Genomic DNA, 25534 nt, shown 5'->3' on the forward strand with positions numbered 1-25534 from the left:
TCGGGGATCACGTCAGTTGCCCTGCTAGACAGGGGTCCAGGGAAGTAAACAGTGTGGGAAGAAATAGCCAGGGAATTGTTATGGCTAGGCTTGTATAGGCCCCTAGGACCGATAGCCTAGTACCAAACTATGAACCTATGAATAAAGCCATACTGGAGAACTATAAAAAGGGGAAGAATTTAAGTATGGCACGGACTGACTATAAAAAAGCATTTGATAGTATCCCACATTCATGGATAAAAGACTGCTTAAAAATGCATATGATACACCCTATACTGATTGACTACATTACGGTGACCATGACTTGCCTGGTAGTCAGACATCAGTAAACAAATATGTTTGACATTGTCCTTACAAATGGCTCCCCTGCCTATTCCCCACTAATACACTACAATACAATACGATATACAGCTTGTGATTGCAACAACTACCCAACTGAAAACCAAGAAAAAATGACACCCAGATAAGGAAATCTGTGAAAATAAAGTACAGTTTTGTACCTACCATAAATGTAGATGTTCGAAGATCCACATTGCTGCAGTCCTTACACTTGGGTAGTCCGCTGTCCTCGGTCGGCCCGAATATCAAAGTATTAGGCTGACGTCGGTCAAGGCGCTTAAGACTGACATCAGGACGTCAGGGTACAAATGCGCATGACCGACGTCATATCCTCCATCTTTTCTTGCCCCAGATGTCAGAAGACCCTAAACAGAAAAGTCAAAACCAAAAGACAGCAAAAAACACCCAACCAGCCTTGCACTAATCATATGTACAATATATACAATATCCACAATATTCACAACCCAAACCACACAACCGCCTCTAACTACAGAGGGGAAGGAGGGAGGGTAAATTGGACTGCAGCAATGTGGATCTTCGAACATCTACATTTATGGTAGGTACAAAACTGTACTATGTTCTTCATCTCACATTGCTGCAGTCCTTACACTTGGGTAGAATCCCAAAGCAGAGGTAAGGGAGGATGGCAAAACTATAAAGCAGTAGGAGCTGCCAAAATGCCCTGTAAAATTGCAGTGGCAAAACCAGCCCTAGATTTAGAGTAAAGTGGAAGGTGGTAATGCTTAGAGAAAGTATGCACTGAACTCCAAGTAGCTGCCTCCAAAATATCTTTAGTTGCCACCCCTTAAAAAAGCTGTAGAAGTGGCAGTAGCCCTAGTGGAAAGAGGCCTAATCCCAGCTGGAATCTCCTTACCATGATGGGAATAACAGAAAGCAATACAAAACCCAATCCACTTAGAAATAGTTTGTTTTGACACAGGCTTGCCCTGAGAACCCAAAGCAAATGAAACAAATAACTGCTGAGACTGCCTGAACCCTTTAGTTCTGCTTAAATAATATCGCAACTGCCTGTGTATATCCAAGGTGTGCAAAATCTTTTCCCCTTTATTTTGGGGGTTTGCATAAAAAGTAGGCAAATGAATAGTTTGGTTTAAAGCCACACTAGAAACCACTTTAGGCATAAAGGAAGGATTAGTACGTAAAGATACCCTATCCTTATGGAAAATTAAGAAAGGCTCAACCGCCATAAGGGCCTGTAATTCAGAAACCCTTCTCGCAGAGGTAATGGCCAACAAAAAAGCAGCCTTCCATGATAAGTATTTCAACTCGGCAGTAGCTGCAGGCTCAAAAGGTTGTAGAGTGAGTTTCTCCAACACAAAATTGAGATCCCAAGCAGGAGTAGGAGCTCTACGTGGGGTCTTATATTCTTTGCCCCTCTAAGGAATTGCTTAAACAAAGGATGAGAAAACAATGGTGGGTCACAGTCATAGTGAGCAGAAATTGCTGCAGCATGAACCTTAATAGAAGAGAAGGACAAACCTTTGTCCAGTAACTCAGCAAGATATTGAAGAGCCACACTTAAATTAGGCTTAGAAACATCAAATTCCTTTGCTGCACTCCAAAATAAAAATCTCTTCCATTTATCTGCGTACACTTTCCTTGTACTAGGCCTTCTGGCCTCCAAAATAACATTCAAAACTTGCTGTGGAAGCTGAGACCCTCCAGGGTTTAAAACAGAATATGCCAGGCTGTTAGGTGAAGAGAGTGAAGTTTGACATTGAGTAAATGACTGTTCTCCTGAGACAGCAGGTGTGGAATCAAAGGCAAAGGCCATGGAGGCTCCCGTACCAGACTTCTCAGTAATGGGTACCAGTGCTGTCGAGGCCAATCTGGAGCTATTAAAATCATCTTTGGCTTGTCCTGTCTGACCTTTAGGAGTACCTTTGGGAGGAGAGGCAGAGGTGGAAAGGCATACACATGAAGATTGCTCCAATTGAAAGAAAGAGCATCCACTTTCCAAGCTGTGGGATGAAACCTTTTGTGCAAAACTTTGGCAGCTGGTAGTTTAGTGGAGAAGTGAACAGATCTATGTCTGGAGTTCCCCATGACACTGTCAATTTCTGAAATACATGAGGATCCAATTTCCACTCGTGGGGATCCATAATTGTCTGCTCAACACATCTGCTAAGGAGTTCTGTGCTCCCGGCAGAAACCTTGCCTGAAGATTTAGCTGTAAACTGAGAGCAGTCTCCCACAAAATCATCGCTTGTCTGCATAGAGGATAAGAATGTGTTCCCCCTTGCTTGTTGATGTACCACATGACAGTTGTGTTGTCTGTTAGAACCAACACCTGCCCTGGAAGAAGTAAATCCTTGAAAGCTATTAATGCAAATTGGACTGCTAACATCTCCTTCAAGTTGATATGTAGATGATGTAGTCTGGCAGGCCACGTGTCTTGTATCCACTTTCCATTTAGATGAGCTCCCCAAGCTTTGTCTGAGGCATCTGTCGTTAGAATCTGACTCGCCTCTGGCTGGGTCACAGAGAGTCCCTTGTTTAGGTGACTTTCCTGAGCCCACCACAAAAATTCCTTTTGAATGCAAGGTATTATCTGAATGACAGTGTCCATATCTTGGCAGTGCTGTGTCCATACATTTTTGAGATACCATTGTAGCTTCCTCATATGCAGTTTGGCATTGGGAAGCACCAGAATACAAGATGCCATGAACCCCAAGGCTTGAAGGACTGTCCTTGCAGTCAGCCTGGACTGATGAGACAAATGATGGAAGTAAAGGGAAAGATTCTTTTGTTTGTCCGGGGTCAAAAAGGCCATCTGGGATGCTGTATTCAGTCTCACACCCAGAAAGCACATGTCCTGAGAGGGTACTAGACTGGACTTTATTTCGTTCACAGAATACCCCAGGATCTTAGCACTGCTATCACATATTGCAAATGATGAAGAAGTTCGTCCCTTCCTTTGGCCAGAATCAGGCAATCGTCCAAATAAGGATAGATCTGTATTCCTTTTAGCCTGAAGAAAGCTATCACTGGAGCCAGAACCTTCGTGAACACTCTGGGCAGTAGATAAGCCAAAGGGCAATGCAGAGAACTGATAATGAGAAGTCCCAGCTCAACGCAGATACTTCCTGCAACTTAGCCTGATAGGAACATGAAGGTAAGCCTCCTTGAGATCCAGAGTCACCATCCAGTGATCTTTGCCCAGCAGAGGTAAAAGCTGTTGTAACGTCAACATTTTGAACTTGGGAATGTCCAGATAAGTGTTGAGGATAGATAAATCCAAAATTGGTCTCCACGTGTTCCCCTTCTTTGGTACTAGGAACAGGTGAGAATAAAATCCTAGGCCCACTTCTGGCAGAGGGACCGGCTGTATGGCCCCTATTAGAAGCAGCAGAGAAATTTGTTTGTGAGCCTCTATTCTTTGCTGAGGAGGAATGTCTGGCATGCCTTTGAAAGGAGGCAAGGTATGGAAATAAAACTTGTAACCTTGGTGTATAATATCAAATACCCATCTGTCCTGGGTAATTAAACTCCAATTTTCTTTGAAGAGTGCCAACCTTCCTCCCAAAGGTGCTGCCAGACAAGAAGGCTCTGGCAGCTGAAAAGGTAGGTCATTGGGCCTGTTTACGAAAGGACTGGCCCCTGCCCTCACCCGAAGACTGTGCAGGTGAACTCCCTGTTCTAGGTCTGAAAGAGCCCTGAGCTCTGCCCCTACCACGTCTAGATCTTCCCCTAGACTGTGAATCATAAAAAGGGTACGTCCACCCCTTAGCAGGCCAATTCCTACTAAACTTTGGAGGCTGAACTTGCAAAAAATCTTTAACAGCCTGCATAGACTTAGCCTTGTCTTCCATTTTCTTTAAAACTGCCTCCACAGGTGAACCAAACAACACATCAAACTGTAAAGGAGCATCTAAAATCCTTGTCTTAACATGGTCAGATAAATTCTGATCCCTCAGCCAGGCGTGCCTGCGAAGAACTGACCCAGTGGCAGCCACCCTAGACGAGGCCTGTACAGCATCAAAACCACATTGTAAAGAATGCTTACCCACCTGTTCAGAAACATGTACCAAATCTTGTAATTCTTTACACTCAATGCCTTCCGCCAGAGCATCTACCTTAGACTTCAATTGAGAAAGAAGATAGTTTTGATATTTCAACATGTGAAACTGGCAATTCAAAGCCCTCATAGCTAAGGTGGAAGAAGTATAGACTTTCTTTCCCCATCTATCCAAAGCTCTGGCCTCTTTATCTGGAGGAACCAGATTTTTACAACAGAGGCCTTGGCCCTTAGGCCCCTGACTAACAGTTTCTGGGTCCGCCCTAGGACTCTTATAAAGATATTTATGAGCTTCAGGCACCCTGTAATACCTGTCCGGTTTAACAGGAGCAGGAGGCAAAGAATCAGGATTAAGTGAAGCCTCTGCAAACACATCTTCCACAACATCCAGAACAGGTGGTATAGCCAAAGGCCTATGCTGGGGTAAAAGCAAAAATTCCCTAAGCCTTTTCCTGGAATCAGAGAAGTCCTGACCTTCCCACTTAAAATGTTCCCTCATGGAATGAAGAGTCTCTGAAAAGAAAAATCCTCTGGAGGAGAAGCAGAAGGAGTAGAATCATCCACATCAGAATCAGAATAAGGAGAATACTCCTGCAAGTCTTCAGCCGAAGACTCTGAAACATCCGAAACCTGCTCAAAACTCCCCAACTCTGGTTCCACCCTAGGCCTCTTATCAGGAGGGGGCAAAGAACCTCTAATCAAAGTAATTAAATCTTCTGCCATTTTAAGCATGTGCTTCTTGGGCACAGATCCTGATGAACTAGGAGTGACACCAACAGAAGCTAAACCTGGCCTGCCTCTGGGAGAAGCCTTGGAAACAGAAGGAGAGGGCCTAACCACCCTAGGAAGGGAGGGAGTACAGTAACCCGAGAAGCCCCTTCAGCCTGACCTGCCTCCTGAGAGGCCACATCCTGCAATATCAAAGTCTCCCCCTGGGACTCCAGAGAAGCCTCCGGGAACCACCGTTCCACTGGCGCCTCTAAAGAACCGGCGTCCGGTGCGGACGACTCTTCTTGCCTGGGTTTAGCTGCTTTGTCTTTGCGCTTCTTCGAGAAGCGGGCGCCGGAGCATCCGGCGGCATATTATAATTGCACCGCTTCAAGACCAACCTGGCAACATCTAACCTTCGCAATAGTGCGCTTATTGAACCTAGCACAAAGCGACACCCAACAACGTCGTGCTCAGGCCCCAAACAAGGAATACACAAAGTATGATAATCTCTATGCGGTATCTGTTTCCCACAAGAAATACAGTTATTCACTTTTTCTGACATCCGGTAAACCACTGAGGCAAGAAAAAACTAAAATATTCCCAAACCGGTACTTAGCCAACTTTGACTCGGTCTGAAACTCCGAATTCGAAAAATTTCAGAACGCCGAACGGCACTTGCAACGCTGCTTCTGCATCGGACCATGCGGCAAAAAAGACTGAGGATATGACGTCGGTCATGCGCATTTGTACCCCGACGTCCTGATGTCAGTCTTAAGCGCCTTGACCGACGTCAGCCTAATACTTTGATATTCGGGCCGACCGAGGACAGCGGACTACCCAAGTGTAAGGACTGCAGCAATGTGAGATGAAGAACATCTGGCCACCCACACCACAAGAAAAATAATAAGACTGAAAAAATACAAAAGCAATATTGCTGGTCATTATCTACTTCATACTGCTCAACTATCCCCGATTATTATTTACCCTTCTCCTTATGGCAGGTTTTAAATTTCTAGTAAATCACTGAAGATTACAGTCAGTCTGTAATGTCAGACATTAGAGTTTCATACTTCTTGGTCTTTAGGACATCCATGTTCAAAATCTGGTTGTTCTCTTACTTATATGAATTATGGTAATATTTAAAAGTTATACATGATTTTGGACTTGTAAAGACTTAGGTGGTCATTAGTCTATTATAAACCTATGAGTCTACTAGTTATGCCCACAACATGGCACAACAATACACTGAATGGATCATTCATACTCGTTTCTTCCTACAACATATACTCCAAATTCAAGATTTGACATAAATAATGAAAGCTAATTTACATAAACTCATACATAAGAACATACAACTAACCTGTAGCGTCCTTCAGTAAGCATGTACGAGAATGTCTAACTGGAGCCATGTCTTTGTGTGAAGCAGACTGTTCTTTCAATTGAGCCAGCAGGAAAACCTACCCAGTATCTGAGCAACAAAATGGCCATAAGCACTGCCACATACAGCACCAGGAGGTGTAGTGACGTCAGTTTCACAGCCCCTCAAACTAATTCTAAACTTACTGTCACTACCAACAAAAGGAAAACACAATAAATATTGTATACAACACTACCCAACTAATAAGCTACAACCTTCAACAATGACCACATCTTCTGAGTTGAGCTAAAATTGTGCAGAGCAAAGCTGAAAACATGGTAAGCCTCCTAGAAAACAAGACTCCCACGAAATCAATGAAAAAGATAGCCAGTTAACAATGTAAATAATACTCCTCCATTAACACAAACTGCAATTACTGCACACTCAAAGTACAGAAAAACTAGCAACCTTTAAAAAAATAAGCCTATAATACAAAGTTTACACTATAAAAAACGTGATATGGAAATAAGAAGTACATAAAATACATACTGCCTACTTACACTTCTCCAGTAATGAAACCAAACACAAGAGATGCTATCAATAACACAGTTTAAATCTGAATCTCTCAAACATAAAAATGTTCACATACCTGTAATGTCCAAGTGTGTAGTCTAAACAAGTCCCATTAATTCTTCCAGCAGCCATCTCCTGCAAAGTTAACTGCTTCTCCAGATGGCTTGTACAGACTCTACAGAACAGCTTAAACAGCAAAATATACCCATTATCTATAAAACTTACTCTAAAATGTAAGTTACCTATAGCAAGTCATGACAGTCATTTATAATCCCACTGTCACGAACCACAAAAAGTGAAATTCTTAAAAAAAGGTAGTAATTAAAAAAAAAAAAAAAAGGCTGCACTAACCTCTTGTCCAACCTTCATTTATGACTGTGAGTTCCACAACTGAGTGGAATTCTGTAGAAAGTGACATATTATTTCATAAAACAGCATACCCACCCCCAAACAATTAAGCCAACTCTTGTCTGTCCACATGATGCACCTATACAATATCTGACTTTACTACTTTGTAATTAATGCATGCATAGATTACATTTGGTAGCACATTCAGATAAATGCATACATTGGAATGCATAAGACATTTTAAACAGGTCAGCATTTAAACCTCATTCAATGAAATGAAAGTCAATACCAAGCCATAAACCAATGCACTTAGCACCTCATCTAGTTGGATATGACCATGTTTACCACTGTTGCCTGCCACCCATTGTTTAATCCAGAATGTCCAAGATCAAAAACAATTAACAGAAATCCATGGATGAATGTATCAATTTAACATGCAAACCAAGTGACTCAGGCTTCTCTTACCACAAACTGAGAAGTATGTAACTATTTTTTTATATATATATTTAGTCATAGTTTTAGTTAATTTGACAAACTTTAAGAAACTGCATTTTCAGTGGAGATCGATATCTGCAGAAAACGATAATAAAGCTACATATACAGTTGTAAGTGCCCTATTTATAGGCGTGTAACACACTAGGAACAGATGTGAAAAATTAATTTCAGTCACAATTTGGGGAACCATAAATATCAGCTGCCCAAGAGGAGAGTTGAGAAGCAGAGGTTGGGCATGAGAAGAAATACATTTATTTCAATAATGTGCTTGCCCTGCAAGAAGCAAAACTTGTAAATGTATGACATGGGTTAAGCTTACAGAAACCGCCATCTCAACATGGCCTGAAATACAAAAGCAAAAAGTACATTAAAGTATTTTGACTAATATACTTTTTTGTTGTAGTCATGTAAACAGGTTATGATCTTGAAATGCACTCACCAGTGCACATACTGTCGGTAAAATATTATGCATATACCTTTTGTCCTAGTCTTCTTGACACACTACAAATGATCTCAGCCTTCAGTGCAGACAAGACAGCACATAATCCTTCTCCATTCCCACTTACTGCAACCCATGCAGGTTAACAAAGAGTTACCATGAATGCCAGCCTAAGCATGTTATGCCCACTAACTCTGCTTCCACACAAGGATGAGGCTTAGTCATATGTCATAAGCTCATAGGAGTTGCAAATTAATTGAGCTCCAAGGACATTTCTACTTCACCAGTACCCACCATTAAGCCTTTTCCCCCCTTTTCAAGAAGAGCCTGGCCATTCATACTAGGGATTCACTTATGAATACCCAAGCAGTTATCCTTTTTAAAGGCAGACAATGTGTCACACTGTTTAACTTGGAGAGTTAGTTTGTTCTAGAGAGGTAGGTAAGCACTGTGTTATAAATCTATACCTCCACCATGTGCATTTATTTGTTGGAGTGGATTTACATCTATGGTCAGATGATAACCCTGCCCTTAAATGTAACCTGCATCTTAAACCAAAAAAAAAAAGCTGTTCCCATAACGCTACCACTACAGAAGACAATTGGGACTCTCATCACATAAGTGCACGTGGTGACACACACACACTAAATTTATCTCCTCTTATGTGCTTACATGCTTATTTTATCACTAGAGTTCTGAAAAGCCTAGGCACTAGTAGTTGATATACTTCTTATTTAGCCACATTTTACTTTGAATAAGTAATTTTGTAACTCATGTTTGGTGAAAAATAGGAATATCCAGTTTAGATTATTCTGTTACAACTATAGCAGCAATTGGAGAGACAGTACAGTTGTGTACACTTACCATAAATGTAGATGTTCGAGTGTATTCACTGCTGCAGTCATTACATTTGGGTTATCTGCTTGCAGGTAGCCCTCAGTCGGCCTGATTAACAAAGTCTTGGGTCCTGCGTCAGTTGCTGTCCCTTCTTCCATGACATCAGGTCGTCAGGGGTATAAAACATGCAGCAGATGCCATTACATCAATTTTTCTTGCCCCAGATGTCAGATGGGAAGCATCAGATGGGAAGCAATTAAACATAAAAGTACAAAGATACACCTCCAACAAAAGAGCAAATACACCAAAAAGGCTTTTAAGCATAGTAAAGGAAAGTAGAGGTATAGTCAAAAGAAGTTAGAGGGCTGGAGGGAGGGTAACCACGACTGCAACAGTGAATACACTTGAACATCTACATTTATGGTAAGTGTACACAACTGTATTATGGTCTTCGTGTTTCACTGTTGCAGTCATTACATTTGGGTAGATTCCCAAGCTATGATTGGGAGGAGGAATTTAGATAGCATTAGGGCCAGCTATAAGGCCCTGCAAGACTGCAGTGGCACAGCCAGCTCTAGATTTAGAGAAAATTGGCAAATGATAATGCTTGGTGAAAGTATGTACAGAACTCCAGGTAGCAGCTTCTAGGATGTCCATGGTAGGGATGCCTCTGAGAAAGGCTGTAGAGGTAGATGCAGCCCTGGTGGAGTGAGGTTTGATCTCCTGGGGGATAGGTTTGCCATGGTGCTTATAGCAGAAATGAATGCAACGGCTTATCCATTTAGAAATGGTTTGCTTTGAAATAGCCTTCCCCTCTGCCCCTGCAGCAAATGCCACCAGAAGTTGTTCAGATTTCCTTTGAGGTTTAGTCCTGTCCATTTAAAATCTAAGTTGTCCGTGCACATCTAAGGAATGCAGTATCCGTTCCCCTTTATTCTGTGGATTGGGAAAGAAGGTTGGCAAATGAATGGACTGATTAAGAGCCACACTGGATACCACCTTGGGCATGGAGGATGGAGTGGTTCTAAGGGACACACTGTCCACATGAAAGATGATGAAAGGCTCCACTGCCATAAGGGCCTGTAATTCATATACCCTTCTAGCTGAAGTGATTGCTAAAAGGAAAGCAGTTTTCCAAGAAAGAAATTTAAGTCTGCAGTAGCAGCTGGCTCAAAAGGAGGTAGAGTGAGATTAGCCAATACAAAGTTAAGGTCCCAGGCTGGGGTTGGAGCTCTCCTGGGTGGTCTCAACTTTTTGGCCCCTCTGAGGAACTGCTTGAGCAGTGAATGAGAGAAGAGGGGAGTTTCTGTGTTATAACGAGCTAAAATGGCTGAGGCGTGGATTTTAATGGAGGAAAAAGACAGGCCCTTGTGAAGCATCTCAGTTAAGTATTGTAAAATCTGAGGTAAATTGTGTGCTGCTGTGCTCATCCCTTGAGACTGGTTCCAGGCACAGAATCTTTTCCATTTTTCAGTATAACATTTTCTAGTACGAGACCTCCTTGCCTCTAAAATGATAACCATCACAGGTTTGCTGAGGGATGGTAAAGGAGAGAATAAGTAATTAGCCAGGCTGCAAGGTTCAGTGTTAGAAGCTGAAGGTGCAGAATCTCATTCTCCTGTTGAGACAGCAGGGAAGGAGTCTGAGGCAGGTGCCATGGAGATAACAGTGACACACTGCACAGGAGGGGGTACCAGTGTTGGCGCGGTCAGTCTGGAGCAATCAAAATCATCCTTGGTTTGTCCTGTTTGATTTTTAGTAGTACTTTGGAGAGCAGAGGCAGAGGGAGGAAGGCATAGACTGACAGGTTTTTCCAGCTGAAGGACAGAGCATCCACTTTCCAGGGTTGTTTGTGGGGAATCCTTGTGCACAATTTGTCCAACTGGTAGTTCTAGAGAGAGGCAAAAAGGTCTATATCTGGGCTCCCCCATTTGCTTGTCAACATGTTGAAAATCCTTGGTTCCAGTTTCCACTCGTGTGGATCCATGAGTTTTCTGCTTAGTCCGTCTGCCAGTGTATTTAATTTTCCTGGCAGGAATTGAGCTTGTAGGTGCACTTGGTAGCTCAGGGCTGTGTTCCACAATGCCATGGCTAGTCTGCAGAGGGGGTAAAAATGTGTACCCCCTGCTTGTTTATGTACCACATAACAGTGGTGTTTGTCCGTCTTTACCATTAGTTGTCCTGGAAGAATGTGGTCCTTGAAGGTTGTCAGAGTATTCTATACAGCTAACATTTCTTTTTGATTGATATGCAGGTGCATTTGACTTTGGTTCCATTTGCCCTGAATGCACTTCCCTGCCAGGTGAGCCCCCCATGCATAGTCTGATGCATCTGTTGTTAGGGTTTGGGCGGCAGGGGGGTGGTGTGAAAGGTAGTCCCTTGTTTTGGTGGCAGGCCTTTGCCCACCAAAGGAACTCCAGGCATAGGCAAGGTATGATTGGAATCATTGTTTCTAGGTCTTGAGAGTGTTGACACCATAGGCTTTTTAGATACCACTGTAGTTTCCTCATATGCAGTCTTGCATATGGAATTAGAAGAATGCAGGAGGCCATGAGCCCCAAGGCTTGCAGTATTTGTCTTGCAGACAGCAGGGTTTTTGTGGCCACTTGTTTGAAGTAGGTTGTCAAATGAATTTGTTTCTCTGGCGTGAGGTAAGCCATCTGGGAAGTTGTAATCACGCTTGCTCCCAGGAATAAACTTTGTTGACAGGGTACCAGGTGTGATTTCTTTTCATTTATGGTGTACCCCAGACAAGTTAGAACCCTTTGTACAAAGGCCAGATGATTCAAAAGTATGTCCTGGCTTTCTGCCTGAATCAGACAATCGTCCAGGTATGGGTATATATTTTTTTATTTTACATTTGTTGACCGGGCTAGTCTAACTGGATATATGTCCATTTTCAGTAGAGGCCCGGGGAGAAAAGCTCCACATAAAAGACACTAACAAACAGAACATTTAACTACAGTTACAGATTATTTGTCAGACAAAAACAGGTGTTACAAGGTAACTTTAGCATGCATGATAGGTAAAAATAGAACAAATAAGATGAATTCCCCCACCCTTTGGATAAAACTGTTTTTTTTTTTTTTTAAACCAAACACTGCAAGAAGAAAAAAGTATTCAGAAGAATGTAGGGGATTCCCTAATCAAAGTTATGACTAGGCACGGGAGAACAGACTAGTTATAAACAGAATAGGGCGAATTAGTTGAGGGGCAGTACCTCATAAATGAGACAGAGAGATGTCCATACAGTTTTCCTGGGTACAATAGGTCCAGCTTAGAATGTAGGGGTCTTAAAGTGGCTATAAAGTGTGTAGTAAATGGTGCTATAGCCTAGGATACCAGGAGGAGAAAAAATCTTAGTCAGGGTTAGTACAGGGACACAGCCAGTGGGTTGTAAGGTATAATTTGAGTTTCTTTTTAAATAGTGTAGTTGAAAAAAAAGAGATGCGAGTTCACTGGGAAGTAGGTTCCAGGTTTTACCCACAGTGTTAGAGAAAAGGGAATCTCCTTGCTTTATTGTTAGGTTTTTGTCTAGATACCAGTAGTTTACTTGCTGAGCGGAGGTTTGTAAGATTTTTATATGGGCTGATTAGACTTGTGAGAACTGGTGTGTTACCTGGTTGATAAAGGATTTTATGAATAATAATCAGTTGGTGAAATAGAATTTGATTACGCAATTCCAGCCAGCCCAGTTGATTTAGATTTTGGCAGTGGTGGGTTCTGAAAGGGGAGCTGGTATCAAATCTGGAATATTATTGTAGGAGATTGCCAGCTTGTTGAGGTTGCTTTTAGATAGATTTGTATATATAGGAGAGGCATAAAAGAGAGTTGAGATGAGGTGGGTGTGGGCAATAGTAGTTCTAGCAATGGGAGTAAGGAAGGGTTTAATTTTAAAGAGGGAGCCTAGTTTTCGGTTAACTGATTTTATTGTGGTGTTGATATGAGAATCATAGTTAAGGTTGCGGTCAACAGTTTCTCCTAAGAGTTTAGTAGTAGTATCAGGAGATAGAACTGTGCCATTTTTAGATTGGATAGTGAAGGCAAATGGGGTGGACTTTTGTGTAGGAGTAAACAGCAGTAGTTTTGTCTTTTTAGGGTTAAGGAGGAGACAATGCTGTAAAAAACATTCTTCTACTAGCTCAAAGACATTTTGGGTGAGGGACTGCAGTTCAGAAGCCCCTGTAGCTGAGGATATTAATGTGGAGTCTGTGTATTGAATGGATATAGCTTGGGGGATACTAATAGACAGATCATTTATAAAGATTGAGAATAGAAGAGGGCCCAAAATAGAACTTTGGGGTACACCAAGGGAGACAGGAAGGTGGGAGGATAGAGTGTTATCCCAAAGCACTGCCTGTTGCCTGTTATCTAAGTAGGACGTGAACCACTGTACTGCTCGAGTATCAAGTGAGAGGGACTTAAGAAAATTCAACAGTAGTTGATGGTTAACCATGTCGAATGCTTTTGAAAGATCAATAAAGATAGCAGAGGACAGGGTGTTATTGTTACGGTTTTTGTTAATGTGGTCAGTAAATGATAGGAGGGCAGTCGTGGTACTATGGAAAAGTCGTAAGCCATACTGAGAGCTAGCTAATAGGCTATTTTGGAGAAGGTGGTCTAATAGTTGACAGTGGATGCATTTTTCCATGATTTTAGCTATGGGAGAGAGTAGGGCAATTGGACGAAAGTTAGATAGTTCAGTTGAGTTGCCGCCTTCGTGTAGGGGTATTACATGTGAGACTTTCCAGATGGATGGGATTGGTACCTTCTGTCATGGGTCTATTTATTAGGATAGAGATAGGGTAAGCAATACCTTTAGCTGCTATTTGAAGATATTTAGCAGGTAAGAGGTCAGCAGAGTGGGTAGAGGGAGGGTACAGATGAGGGATGTAGGCACAGGTTGGAGTTGGAAGGTAGGCAGTGAGTTAGTTGAGAAGGGCAAATAAGAGGATACAGGGGGTAGTGAGTTAGCAAGTGACTGGATGGCTTCAGTAAAGAAGATATTAAAGGAATCAGCAATTTGTTTGGGAGTGTCTTGGGCAATTCTGGATGGGGTTGCTGTCTTAGAGTTGCCTGGATGAAGGAGTCTATTGATACCTGACCAGAATTTCTGTGGATTTTGTTGATTGGTTTGTTGAAGTTGAAAGTAGTATTTTTTTTTGTCTAATAGTAGTGATGCTTTAGTAGAATGTCTAAGCTGTTTAAGTTTTAAATGATCAGATGGCTCTTTAGAAGCACGCCATTTGGCCCAAAATTTGTTTCTAAGTAGAATCTTTTGCTTAGTTTCCTTTGTAAGCCATGGAACAGTTTTGGTACTGATTCTAAGAGTACAGGAAGGGGCATGGTAGTTCAAGATTTCTAGGAACTTAGAATTGAAGTATGCCACTGCTTTCTCCAGTTGCAGGTGTTTTAAGGGTGACCAGATGCATACATTCAGTTAATTTTGGAAGTGTTTGGGGTTAAAATGTTTATTGGAGCGAGTTGTTCTATAAGTTGAAGGGCAGGGAATATTACTCTTTTGTCCAATTATACAAGTTAGTGAGTGATCACTAATGTCATCTGGCATGATGCCTGATGTACATGTTGGGGACTGAGTATTCATTAGAATCCAATCTAGGGTGGTTTCTTTGTTGGTAGGTTTATGGATACGAGTGGGTGAGGTGATACTTTGGGAGAAGCCATGTAGGTTTATGTGGTTGGTTGGGTTCTTAGAATTACAGGTATTCCAGTCTATATTAAAGTCGCCTAGCAGAATGGTTTCTTGTGGATAGTTAGTGGAAAGCCAGATAAGGATATTTTCTAGGGAGGTGATGTTATTACCTGGAGGAAGATAAGAGCATATAATGTTGATGACCTTACAAGTATTTAGTTGTAGCTTAGTGATAAGAATTTCAGTGTTGGTATCGGATGGTGGGCAAGTATCCAGTAGTGTAAATTGAAGCCCTTCTTTGTATATTAAGACTACGCCCCCTCCTTTTTTGTTAAGGCGATCCATTCTTAAAATACTATATCCTGGAGGGGTGATTTCATAGTCTTGGGTTGTTGGTTTTAACCATGGTTCGGGTTAGGCATAGAATGACAAAGTTATGTACATCCAGTAGGGCATGATGGTGAGTCACTTTATTATTAACACTTCGTATGTTCAAGTAAGCTATGAAGAGGGAGTTAAGGAGGCTTCGTAGGGGTGAGAAAGGAAGAGGGAGAAGGTCTAACTGAGTTAGCAGGATTATTACTGGTAGGGCCAGGATTTGGATGAATGTCACCATGCAGTAGGAGGTGTAGGTGTAGTCTATATGTGTGAATTGGAGAAAGATTCAGTATGTTATGTGTTCTCTTGACATGAAAGTGTTTATAGGCAAAATGGATGACTCTCTGATACTTAGGGAGGAGATAGTTGGCTGTAGATGTTATGATGATGTGTTTGAGGGTGAGTGATAAAGCTGGTATGGATGTTTGTTTAATGGCCTGATGGAAATTAGAGTAGCTAAGATGTTCATAGGCAGTTAGGATATAGGGAAGGGATAGGTAGGAAGAATTGAGAACATTAGTTGGGGTTTGAGGTAAGTTGACGTGGGTGGAATAGGCACTGTGCTGAAGAAGTTAGAGGTGGAAAGTGAACAGGTGAGGTATTTAATGAAGTGGGAAGAGTGATATAGTATGATGGAATCCATTTAATGAGTTAAGGGATGGGATTGGATAATGGGGAAGTGGGAGTGGCTAGAGAGGTATAAGGCTAGATGCACTGGGGGTGGGTGCGAATTGGGGGTGGGGTAGAGGAGCAGAGTGAGCCCGCAGGGCGAACAGAGCAGGTAGAGCAAGGAGGAAAGGAAGCAGACAGGTAGTGAGAAAACAATCAGAGAAAGTGGAAGGTAGGTTCCAAGTTCCAAGAAGTAAAGGACTTGACAGAGATGAAGAGGGTGAGATGAATAAAAAGTAACAAAAAGAGTGTGGATGGGTAAAGGTGGAATAAGATACTGGTAAGTACCTGATTAAAACCTAGTTTCTAAGAAACAGTAGGGATGCTAGGTAGTGGCGGTCCTATGCTGCCCTCTAGTGGTCAATCCCTATGATAGTGCGAGGGGAGAAACATGAGAGCTGTAGTGGAGAGGAAAGAACAAAAAGTACAGGGGGGAGAGCTTTGAGGCTAGGCTGCTGATAGCTATAGGGGATACAGAGTGGGAGACTATGGCTGCTGGTTGTCCTGGCAGGGAGCGCATATACATCACTGTCCTATTCTTGGACTTGGAATATTTGAATATTTCTTTGCCTGCAAAAGGCAATAATGAGCTAGGCACTTTGTGAATACCCTGGGTGCATAGAGAAGCCAAAAGGCAGTGCAGAGAACTGACAGTGCGTGTAGCCTGCTTTGAAGCGTAGGTAACTTCTGCAAGATTCCCTGATTGAGATGTGCAGGTATGCTTCTTTTAAATCTATTGTTGCCAACCAGGCATCTTTGCCTAGGATAGGAAGTAATTGGTGAAGGGTCAGCATCTTGAATTTTGGAAACTCCAAAAAGATGTTTAGAGTAGACAAGTCCAGGATAGGACGCTATGAATTGTATTTTCTGGGTACCAGGAAAAGTCTCGAGTAGAAACATTGTCCCTTTTCCTCTTCTGTTACCAGCTGAATAGCCCCCATGCTTAAGAGAGAAAGTACTTATTTTTGGGCCTCTGTCCACTGATTTGGGAGTAGGTCTGGCCACCCACTTGGTGTTGGCAACGTGTGGAAATGAAATCTGTATCCCTGGGACACTATATTTAAAACCCATTTGTCCTGGGTAATGAGTTCCCAATTCTTTGCATGAAGAGCAATCTTTCCCCCAAAGGGGCAGTCAGTTGGTAAGTGCTTGGAAATTTTAAAAAGGAAGTCATTGAGACAGTTTACCATAGGGGGGAGTCTTATTATTCCCAGATTTGGAAGTGGAGGCCCCCCCCCCACACACACTGCTTAGTTCTGTGTGTCCCCTAGGACTGAAACCTGGGGCTTTTGCTGTGTCTGGGTTTGGCTTGAGAAGACCTGGAAGGGGCTGGAAAGGACCAATTTTTAGAGGGCCAGTGCCTACTAAATCTAGGAGGCTTAACTTGTAAAAAAATCTTTCACAGTTTGCATAGATTTAGCTTTACCTTCCATCTTTCTAAGAACTTCCTCAGCTTTGTTGCCAAACAGGCGGTCCTGATTTAAAGGAGCATCCAACAATTTAGCTTTAACATGATCAGGCAAAGATTGATCCTTGAGCCAAGCATGCCTTCTGAGCACAGACCTTGTAACAGCAGCCCTGCAAGAGGTCTCTAATGAATCAAAACCACATTGCAAAGTATGTTTTCCAACTTGTTCAGCAGAATGCATTAAATCCTGTAATTCTTTATTTTCCACACAGTAATCAACATAATTTTCTGTTTAAGCAGTCCAATAACATGTTGCTGATACTTTAACATATAAAACTGGCAGTTTAAAGCCCTAATGGCCAAGGCTGCAGAAGTGTAAACCTTCTTACCCCATCTATCCAGCACCCTGGAGTCTCTATCAGAAGGGGTAGGACTTTTAGACGTAAAAGTCTTAATGCCCTTGGGCCCCTGTGAAATGGTCTCTGGATCTGCAATAGGATTTTTAAAAAGGAACTTGTGGGACTCAGGGACCCTGTAGTATCTGTCAAGTTTTCTGGGAGCAGGAGGTGGGGTACCAGGGGCCAAACTAAATTCCAAAAAAGCATCAACATCTAGTACAGGAGGAATAGCTAAACGCCTATGCTGAGGTAGGAGAAGGAAATCCCTAAGCCTCTTTTTTGAATTGGAAAAATCCTGGCTTTCCCAGTGGAAATGCCCCCTTAGAGTATGTAAGGTTTCCCCAAAAGAAAAATCCTCAGGAGGGAAAGCAGAGGGAATGCAGTCCTCTGCATCAGAATCTTCATAAGTAGAGAAGGGCAAATCCAAATCATCAGAAGAATCAGAAACAGAATCCTGATCAGAAGATTCATAATCAACTTCAGTCCTAGGCCTCTTAGAAGGAGGGGGCTGGCTACCCCTGATCAGAGTTATTAGATCTTCACGCATCCTTAACATTTGTTTTTTAGGCATAGAGGCCTGAGCATGTGGCCTGGGCATCGTTTCTTTAGGTATGGGTCAAGATTTAAGCCTGAGTAAAGAAGGAGGCGTCGGTTTAATATGCAAGTCCATAGGCCTGAATACACACTCAGAAGCCGGTGCCTGCGCAGCGGCTCCGGACCAATCCAAGGTAGAGACATCCGCGGGTTCCATAGTTGAAGCATCTCGCGGCTTACCGGACTCTGAATGGGTCTCAGTAGAGGCCTGCGAATCAGAATTAGCAGGTATCAGGGGCTGTAAAGCGCCTCACTGAGTACCGGTGAACTGGCAAATTGGCTTAGGAGAAGCATTATCGGCAGTTTTGGACCTCGGTGGCCTGTGTCTGTCTTTATCTTTGCGTTTTTTCAGAATCCCGGTAGTCAGATGGCTAACCGACGACATTTCTGGATAATTAAACTGAGAACCGAAATATTTAGAGGCAAAAATATACAGACAATGGATAGTGCGTTGATTAAATAAAGCACAAAACTGACAGCAAGGTACGTCGTGGTCAGGGCCTAGGCAAGGAATACAGTACAAATGAAAATCTTTATGAGGTATTTGCTTTCCACAAGTAATGCATTTAGAGGCAAAAATATACAGACAATGGATAGTGCGTTGATTAAATAAAGCACAAAACTGACAGCAAGGTACGTCGTGGTCAGGGCCTAGGCAAGGAATACAGTACAAATGAAAATCTTTATGAGGTATTTGCTTTCCACAAGTAATGCAATTATTAACTTTTACTGACATCGGTAAGGACCAAGAAAAAGTTTCCCCAACAGGGTACTTAGCTTTAGCTGAAGACTTCGATTCTGAAACTCGAAAATGAAAATTTCAGGAATCGGCCGACCGGCACTTGCAAACTGCTTCTGTTTTGGGCACCGCACGGTAAGAAAGACTGATGTAATGGCGTCGGCTGCATGTTTTATACCCTTGACGACCTGACGCCATGGAAGAAGGGACAGCAACCGATGCAGGACCCAAGACTTTGTTAATCAGGCAGATTGAGGGCTATCTGCAAGCAGATAAACCAAATGTAATGACTGCAGCAGTGAAACACGAAGAACATCTCAGAGGTTTCTAACAAAGAAGATCAAGGGACTCCAGCGTCTGCCTTACACACACCAACTAAAGTCCCTGTCACTATACTATGTATTGTATATCATTCTTAGGGGAGACTTATACTTGGCATACAGAGAAACCTCCGACCTAAACCTAATGTACTTGTTGCACATCCGTAAATCAAACGGAAATAGAGCTACCTCTTCCAGGGACATAAATATGGCTAATAGGGTGCGATGGAGGGACAGAATCATCTCCCAGCAACTGCCGCATCTTTGGAATAGAATGCCAATTTATGTGAGCCAGAGCATTTCTAGGACACCTCTATGACACTGTTCAAAAGGCACCTGGATGAGTGGACAGGGCACAGTAAATTCTTACTGGGGATAGTGCCCACAACCCTCCTGGACATGGGCAGTCATTACTAAATACAATCCCTGGGTATTGACTAGAGTATCTCTGTTATTACATTGGGATGAAATGGCTAGGCTTGAAATTATCTTTGGGTCAATAGCCTAGTAACCTATAATTATCCTATATATCAATTTCATTCTAGTCCTAGGGCAATGATAATTATGAAAATGGAGGCATGACTGGCTAGGCTTAATAAGGTTCTTTGGCCATTACCTAAGTAAATTCTTATAATCCTATCAGGGTTTTCTACAGTGGGTTGAAAATGCATGAAATTGCTTTCCTCAAAAGGTTGTAAAATAAAAACATGCTGCCAACCAGGAGTATAAATTATTACCAAAACCTGTTATAGTGGAATGTAGGAAAAGGTAGGAAACCAATTAGCTTCTCTTTAGAAAAGATGCACCTTAAACAAAGTTTCATTTTTCTGACCTTGTTAAATCTCCCAGCAAGGAAAACTACTAATATGAGTCTGTGTATGTTATGTACTGCCTGATTAACATAAAATAAAAATAAATAAATAATACAAATGTATTACTTTGGTCAGCTGTAGTTCATAATACATTTTCAACCAGTTTAGGTCTAAATTATTTAATCACATATTCATACCCAAATCTGTCTCAAGTATAGGCCTGAGCCTTTAGCAAGCAATCTCATTAAATGTGATAAAAGGACAATCACAAGTGATGATCTTTACATGTGTGCAGATTGGTCCCTGTACAACACAAGCACAACCTATTAGCACATCATTTTAGCCTTTATCTACCATCACCACTAGTTACAACACAAAAAGCAAAGCCAGTTGGGGGAGGGGGATACACAGCTGGGTTTCTGTAAAGATACGGAATACCATTTGTATCCCTTCTCCATCTCGTTATTGAAGCCTTGCTACTAAATATTTCATTTATTTTCATGTGTGTGTGTGTATGTATGCATATACATATTATTTACATGTGTATGTATGCATATACATATTTATTTAGTGTAACAAAACCAAAAAAATAATCAGTTTTCTGGCCTAAACCATAAATGTCCAATACATATGCACACAAGCACCTCTTAAGCTCTCTTGAATTTGGAGGATCACATCTAATTTGTTCTCAATCTTTTGTTCCATCCCTCCTAAATTTAGAAATTATTTTGAGTTAATAGCAGCAGTAAGGAGTATATGATATGGAACCCTCAGAAGCTTTGGTCTACTCTTAACAGAATTCTTTCTCCAGGCTGCCCTCTAACCCCGGACCTTATCCAAACACATCACCTCAGGAAACCGCTACCCTCCTCAACACTTTGTTGACACCATCCAAACACTCACAGCTGTAGTACAACTTCTTTGCCTACCCCTGCCAACCCTCCAGACAAACCTATTCTCCTTTCACCCCGTTCCTACTTCCTACATCAGATCTCTTCTTCTAAAGCTCAAATCTTGCTCTAATCTACATACTACCTTCCTCAAACTTGCTGCTGAATCCATTGCCTGGATCAATTCACCAATCCACCGTCCCCACCCTATGGAAATCTTTCTTCACCATTCCCCTACATAAAGGAGGAAACTCAACAGACCCATCTAACTACTGACCCATCACCATCCTAGCCCCACTCTCTAAGATTCTTGAAAAATGCATTCACTCACAGCTTCTTAACTACCTCCTCCAGCATAACCTTCTCACTCCCACTCAGCACGGTATCAGTCCTAACTGCAGCACAACTACTGCCCTCCTATCTTTCACACATACGATTGCTGAGGCCCAAGATAACAATCAACTAATTTTTTGTCTCTTCCTAGACCTTTCCAATGCCTTTGATATAGTCTCCCATCCCCTACTGCTATCCAAACTTGCTAATCTCCACCTCCCTTGCCTGGTTCTCCAGTTACCTATCTGGCAGGCAGCAGTCATCCCTTTCTCCATTTATATCTGTCCCAACTGGAGTACCACAAGGCTCCATCTTGGGTCCCCTGCTGTTTAATGTCTTTACCAACGACCTCTGTACATCTTGTAAACAATCCCCCCTCATCCAATACGCAGACGACTCAACTTTCATCTCCATCTCTAACAATATCTCTGAACTCCATACCTTAACCCAACATGCCTTTCTATCCACTGAACAATGGCTGTCTGATAATTTACTTATCCTTAACCCTAAGAAGACCAAACTCTTACTCTTTATCCCTTGTTCTCTCACTCACCACAAATCCACCTTTGCTATTACTTCCTGTAACAATACAATAATCCAAACCAAAACCCACACAAAACTTCTTGGAGTTATCATTGATGATGAACTCAAATTCAACCTGCACATACTCCAATAAAGACGCACCCGAAACTAGGTTTAATGTATCGCAACAAATAAATTCTAACCCCTAATGCCAGACTCTCCCTTGCACAGGCACTCCTCCTCCCCTCCCTTCTATATGCTGCCCCACTTCTTACCAACATTCAAACCACAACCTTGAATAAATTTCAACAAACTTACCATGAGAGAGCTAGATTTATCACAAACTCTCCATGCAATGCACATCACTGCCTTGCCCTAAACTCCCTTCAGTGGCTTGAACTCCCCTAACAACTACTGCTATCACAACTTCAAATGTTACATTGCATTCTTTACAAACCTTCATACTGTCCTGCTCTCTCTTCCTTTGTCTCTATTTATACTCCAATTCGGACTCTACGTACCTCTAATCAGAAACTGCTAGACATCTACCAGCCCAAAAAAACTTCTATATAACACTCTGTGGCCCAAGCTTGGAACAAACTTCCCCTAGACATATGTTTCATCACCCACTTTTCACACTTTAAAAATGAACTCCAACTTCATCTACTTAACACCAAAACTTGCCCTTGCCAAGACTCAACCTAAACTCCCCATACCCCACATATACAAACTCCCCATACCCCACATATACACCTAAACAATCCCTCCCCTTCCATCTAAGTACTCTATTACATGGATACGTTCTAAACCTAATGAATGTATGGATGGTCAAAATTTTTATGTAAATTTGTAATATATTTCTCTGTAAAATATGATGTGTACCTTTGTGCATGCAATTTACTTATGTCTTTACTATCTGTTTACCATATTTTTTTTATAATTCCTTAGACTCAAATGCTCTAATTTCTGTAAACTGCTTAAATGGAGCTTTTCTCCTCGGGTCTCCACTGAAAATGGGCCAGAAGCCCAGCTGGATCAACCAGGTTAACAAATGTCAATAGCAACATCTTTCGTCTTTTTCCGGTTAGGGGTCACCACAGCGGGTCAGCGGTCTGCTAATGATTGGCAGTCATTTTTAGGGAGCCGAATTGCCAGCCCAATGCCCAGCCTTCACCGAAGGCACACCCACATGCATATGCACTGACCTGCATGTCTTTACAGTTCACGTAGCAATAAATAAATATATAATATATGAATAAATATGTTTTGCCTAATTATTTCTTCTTTGTCCATAATTTCAAGGTAAAAGTTGAAAGCATGCAGATTGTGCTAACACATACGTGGCTATTTACCACATTAGAGGAGAGTAGGCCACTTTTTTCCCCATTTTTCAGGCTCCAGCTTCTTATATAACAAAAAATAATATTTGCTACAGTCTTTTGAAAAAAAAAATGCTTACAATTAAAAGCGAGTACACTCAACAAAACAAATATATCTGCAACTGTCTAAGCAATAAAAAAGGGTTCTGCACCCATGGATATGGCCTTTACCACTATCACCAGCTTGGTGGACAAGGGAATCCTGAGTTAATGTAGAAATTGCCTCATGTTTTCTGACAATCAGTGAATTCTCAAACCGATATGGTATATGAAAGATGTATTTACAGTGTCCGTGGAGGCAAAGCCCTCACATAAAAGCACTTCTAATGTCAATACGACTGTCAGCAGTACACACAAAGCACCCATCACAAAATTCAAAGCAAACACATAGACTCTCATATTCTGAGGCACTTAAATGCAACGGACCTAAACCCCAAAGACCTCTTAGATGAAGTACACATAACAAACCCAATCAGCAATCCTGAACATATTCTTTTAAAACACCCACATCAACATATACAGCCACATCTTATGGAGCCTCCATTTCTAAGCCCATAAGGCAAGCTACAACCAAATCCAAAATTCTAGCCACTGAAGACTCCACTGTGGGACACACTGATGTCCCTCTCACCAGGCTAAGTAAGGGGAAAGCCATGGTCAGTTGCTTCACAGGGGCCAGGATACACCACATTATGCACACACACCTAGGTCACTGGACCACAAGTACTAGTATAACAGAGTCATAGTCCATAAGGGTGTAAGTGGGCTGAGATGTACATCCTTGGACTATAGGAAGAGAGACATCATGGAGCTCTTGGAATGCATCTCTCATGCTGGTATGAACGTAGCACTGAGCAGCATTTTACGTTCAAGAATGATGCCACAATACGAACAGAAGTTGACTGACTTTAATAGCTGGCTTAGTCTCTGGTGTCATTCTAAGGCGGTGCAATATTCATCAACATTGAAGGAGCTGCTATACAGACAAGGTGTCTCGATTTACATAAAAAATAAATATACCACTAGACTTGTCAAACAGGACAATTCACTTGAGCTTCTCCACATTAAAATACAATACCACTTCCTTGTCCTTACAAACTATAGGCCTCCCTCCATGACTACTCATCTTTTACACACACACACACACACACACATATATATCTATCTATCTATATATATATATATATATATATATATATATATATATATATATATATATATATATCTATAGACACACACAGACATATCACAACCCCACACAAACATATATGTACACAGCCAGCCACATACACATATATACAGCCTTACACACAAATATACACACACGTATAAAGATAAATATATATATATATATATATATATATATATATATATATATATGTATAGAGAGAGATACACACACATTTTATACACACAGACACACACCCACCCTCTCTTGCTCCCTCTCTAAACATATATATATATATATATATATATATATATATATATATTAGATAGATGGATACACATGCGGTAAAAGCCATTAAATTTCCTGTGATTTCATGACATTTCACTTCTAATTGAAGGTATACCACTCAACCTTATAGTATAAAGAGAAAAGCCTTGACAGAAACATTTCATTGGCTAAACTAGTTACTAAATGACTGGAAAATGAATATTTACCCAGCCATAAACTTGTTACAGAACAAAAATCATGTTTATTTTAGTCCTTTATAAGAAGTTTACAATTAAAAAAATGAGTTCACGCCACAAAACAAATAAAATGTTTCCAACTGTCTAATCAATAAAAATGAGTCTGTTGCCATGGATACGAACTTAGCCACTACCTTTGTTACCAGCTTGGTGGATATGGGCATCCTGAAGCAATGGAGAACTTGCCTCATGTTTACAGACAGCCAGTTAATTCTCAAACTGATATGGTATGTGAGAAATATGTTTACAAAATGTCACTGGAGGCAAAGCTCTCACTTAAAAGTACTCCTAATATCAATAAGGTTGTCAGTAGTACATGCTGCACCCATCGCATACAATTCAAAGCAAACAGATAGACCCACATATGCTGAGGCACTTAAATGTAACCTGCCTAAACCCCGAAGACCTCCCAGACAAAGTGCACATAACAAACCACCTCAGCAACCCTGAACACACTTTTCCAAAACAACACCCACATTAATACATACAGCCACATCTCATGGAGCCTGTACTTGTAAGCCCATAAGGCAAGCCAGCACATAATCCAACATTCTAGCCATTGAAGACTCCATCGTGAGACACACTGATGTCCCTCTCATCAGGCTGAGA

General features: G+C 41.6%; 1 protein-coding gene across 4 annotated transcripts in view; it reads right to left on the reverse strand.

Annotated features, from left to right (window-relative positions):
• LOC122806846 (cyclin-dependent kinase 17-like) overlaps positions 1-25534 on the reverse strand; it is a 2140137-nt gene that overhangs the window by 1875845 nt on the left and 238758 nt on the right. The window lies entirely within an intron of this gene.

This window comes from Protopterus annectens, chromosome 7.part0 (assembly GCF_019279795.1).
Source record: "Protopterus annectens isolate FY-2018-M chromosome 7.part0, PAN1.0, whole genome shotgun sequence".
In the NCBI taxonomy this organism is placed as follows: Eukaryota; Metazoa; Chordata; order Ceratodontiformes; family Protopteridae; genus Protopterus; species Protopterus annectens.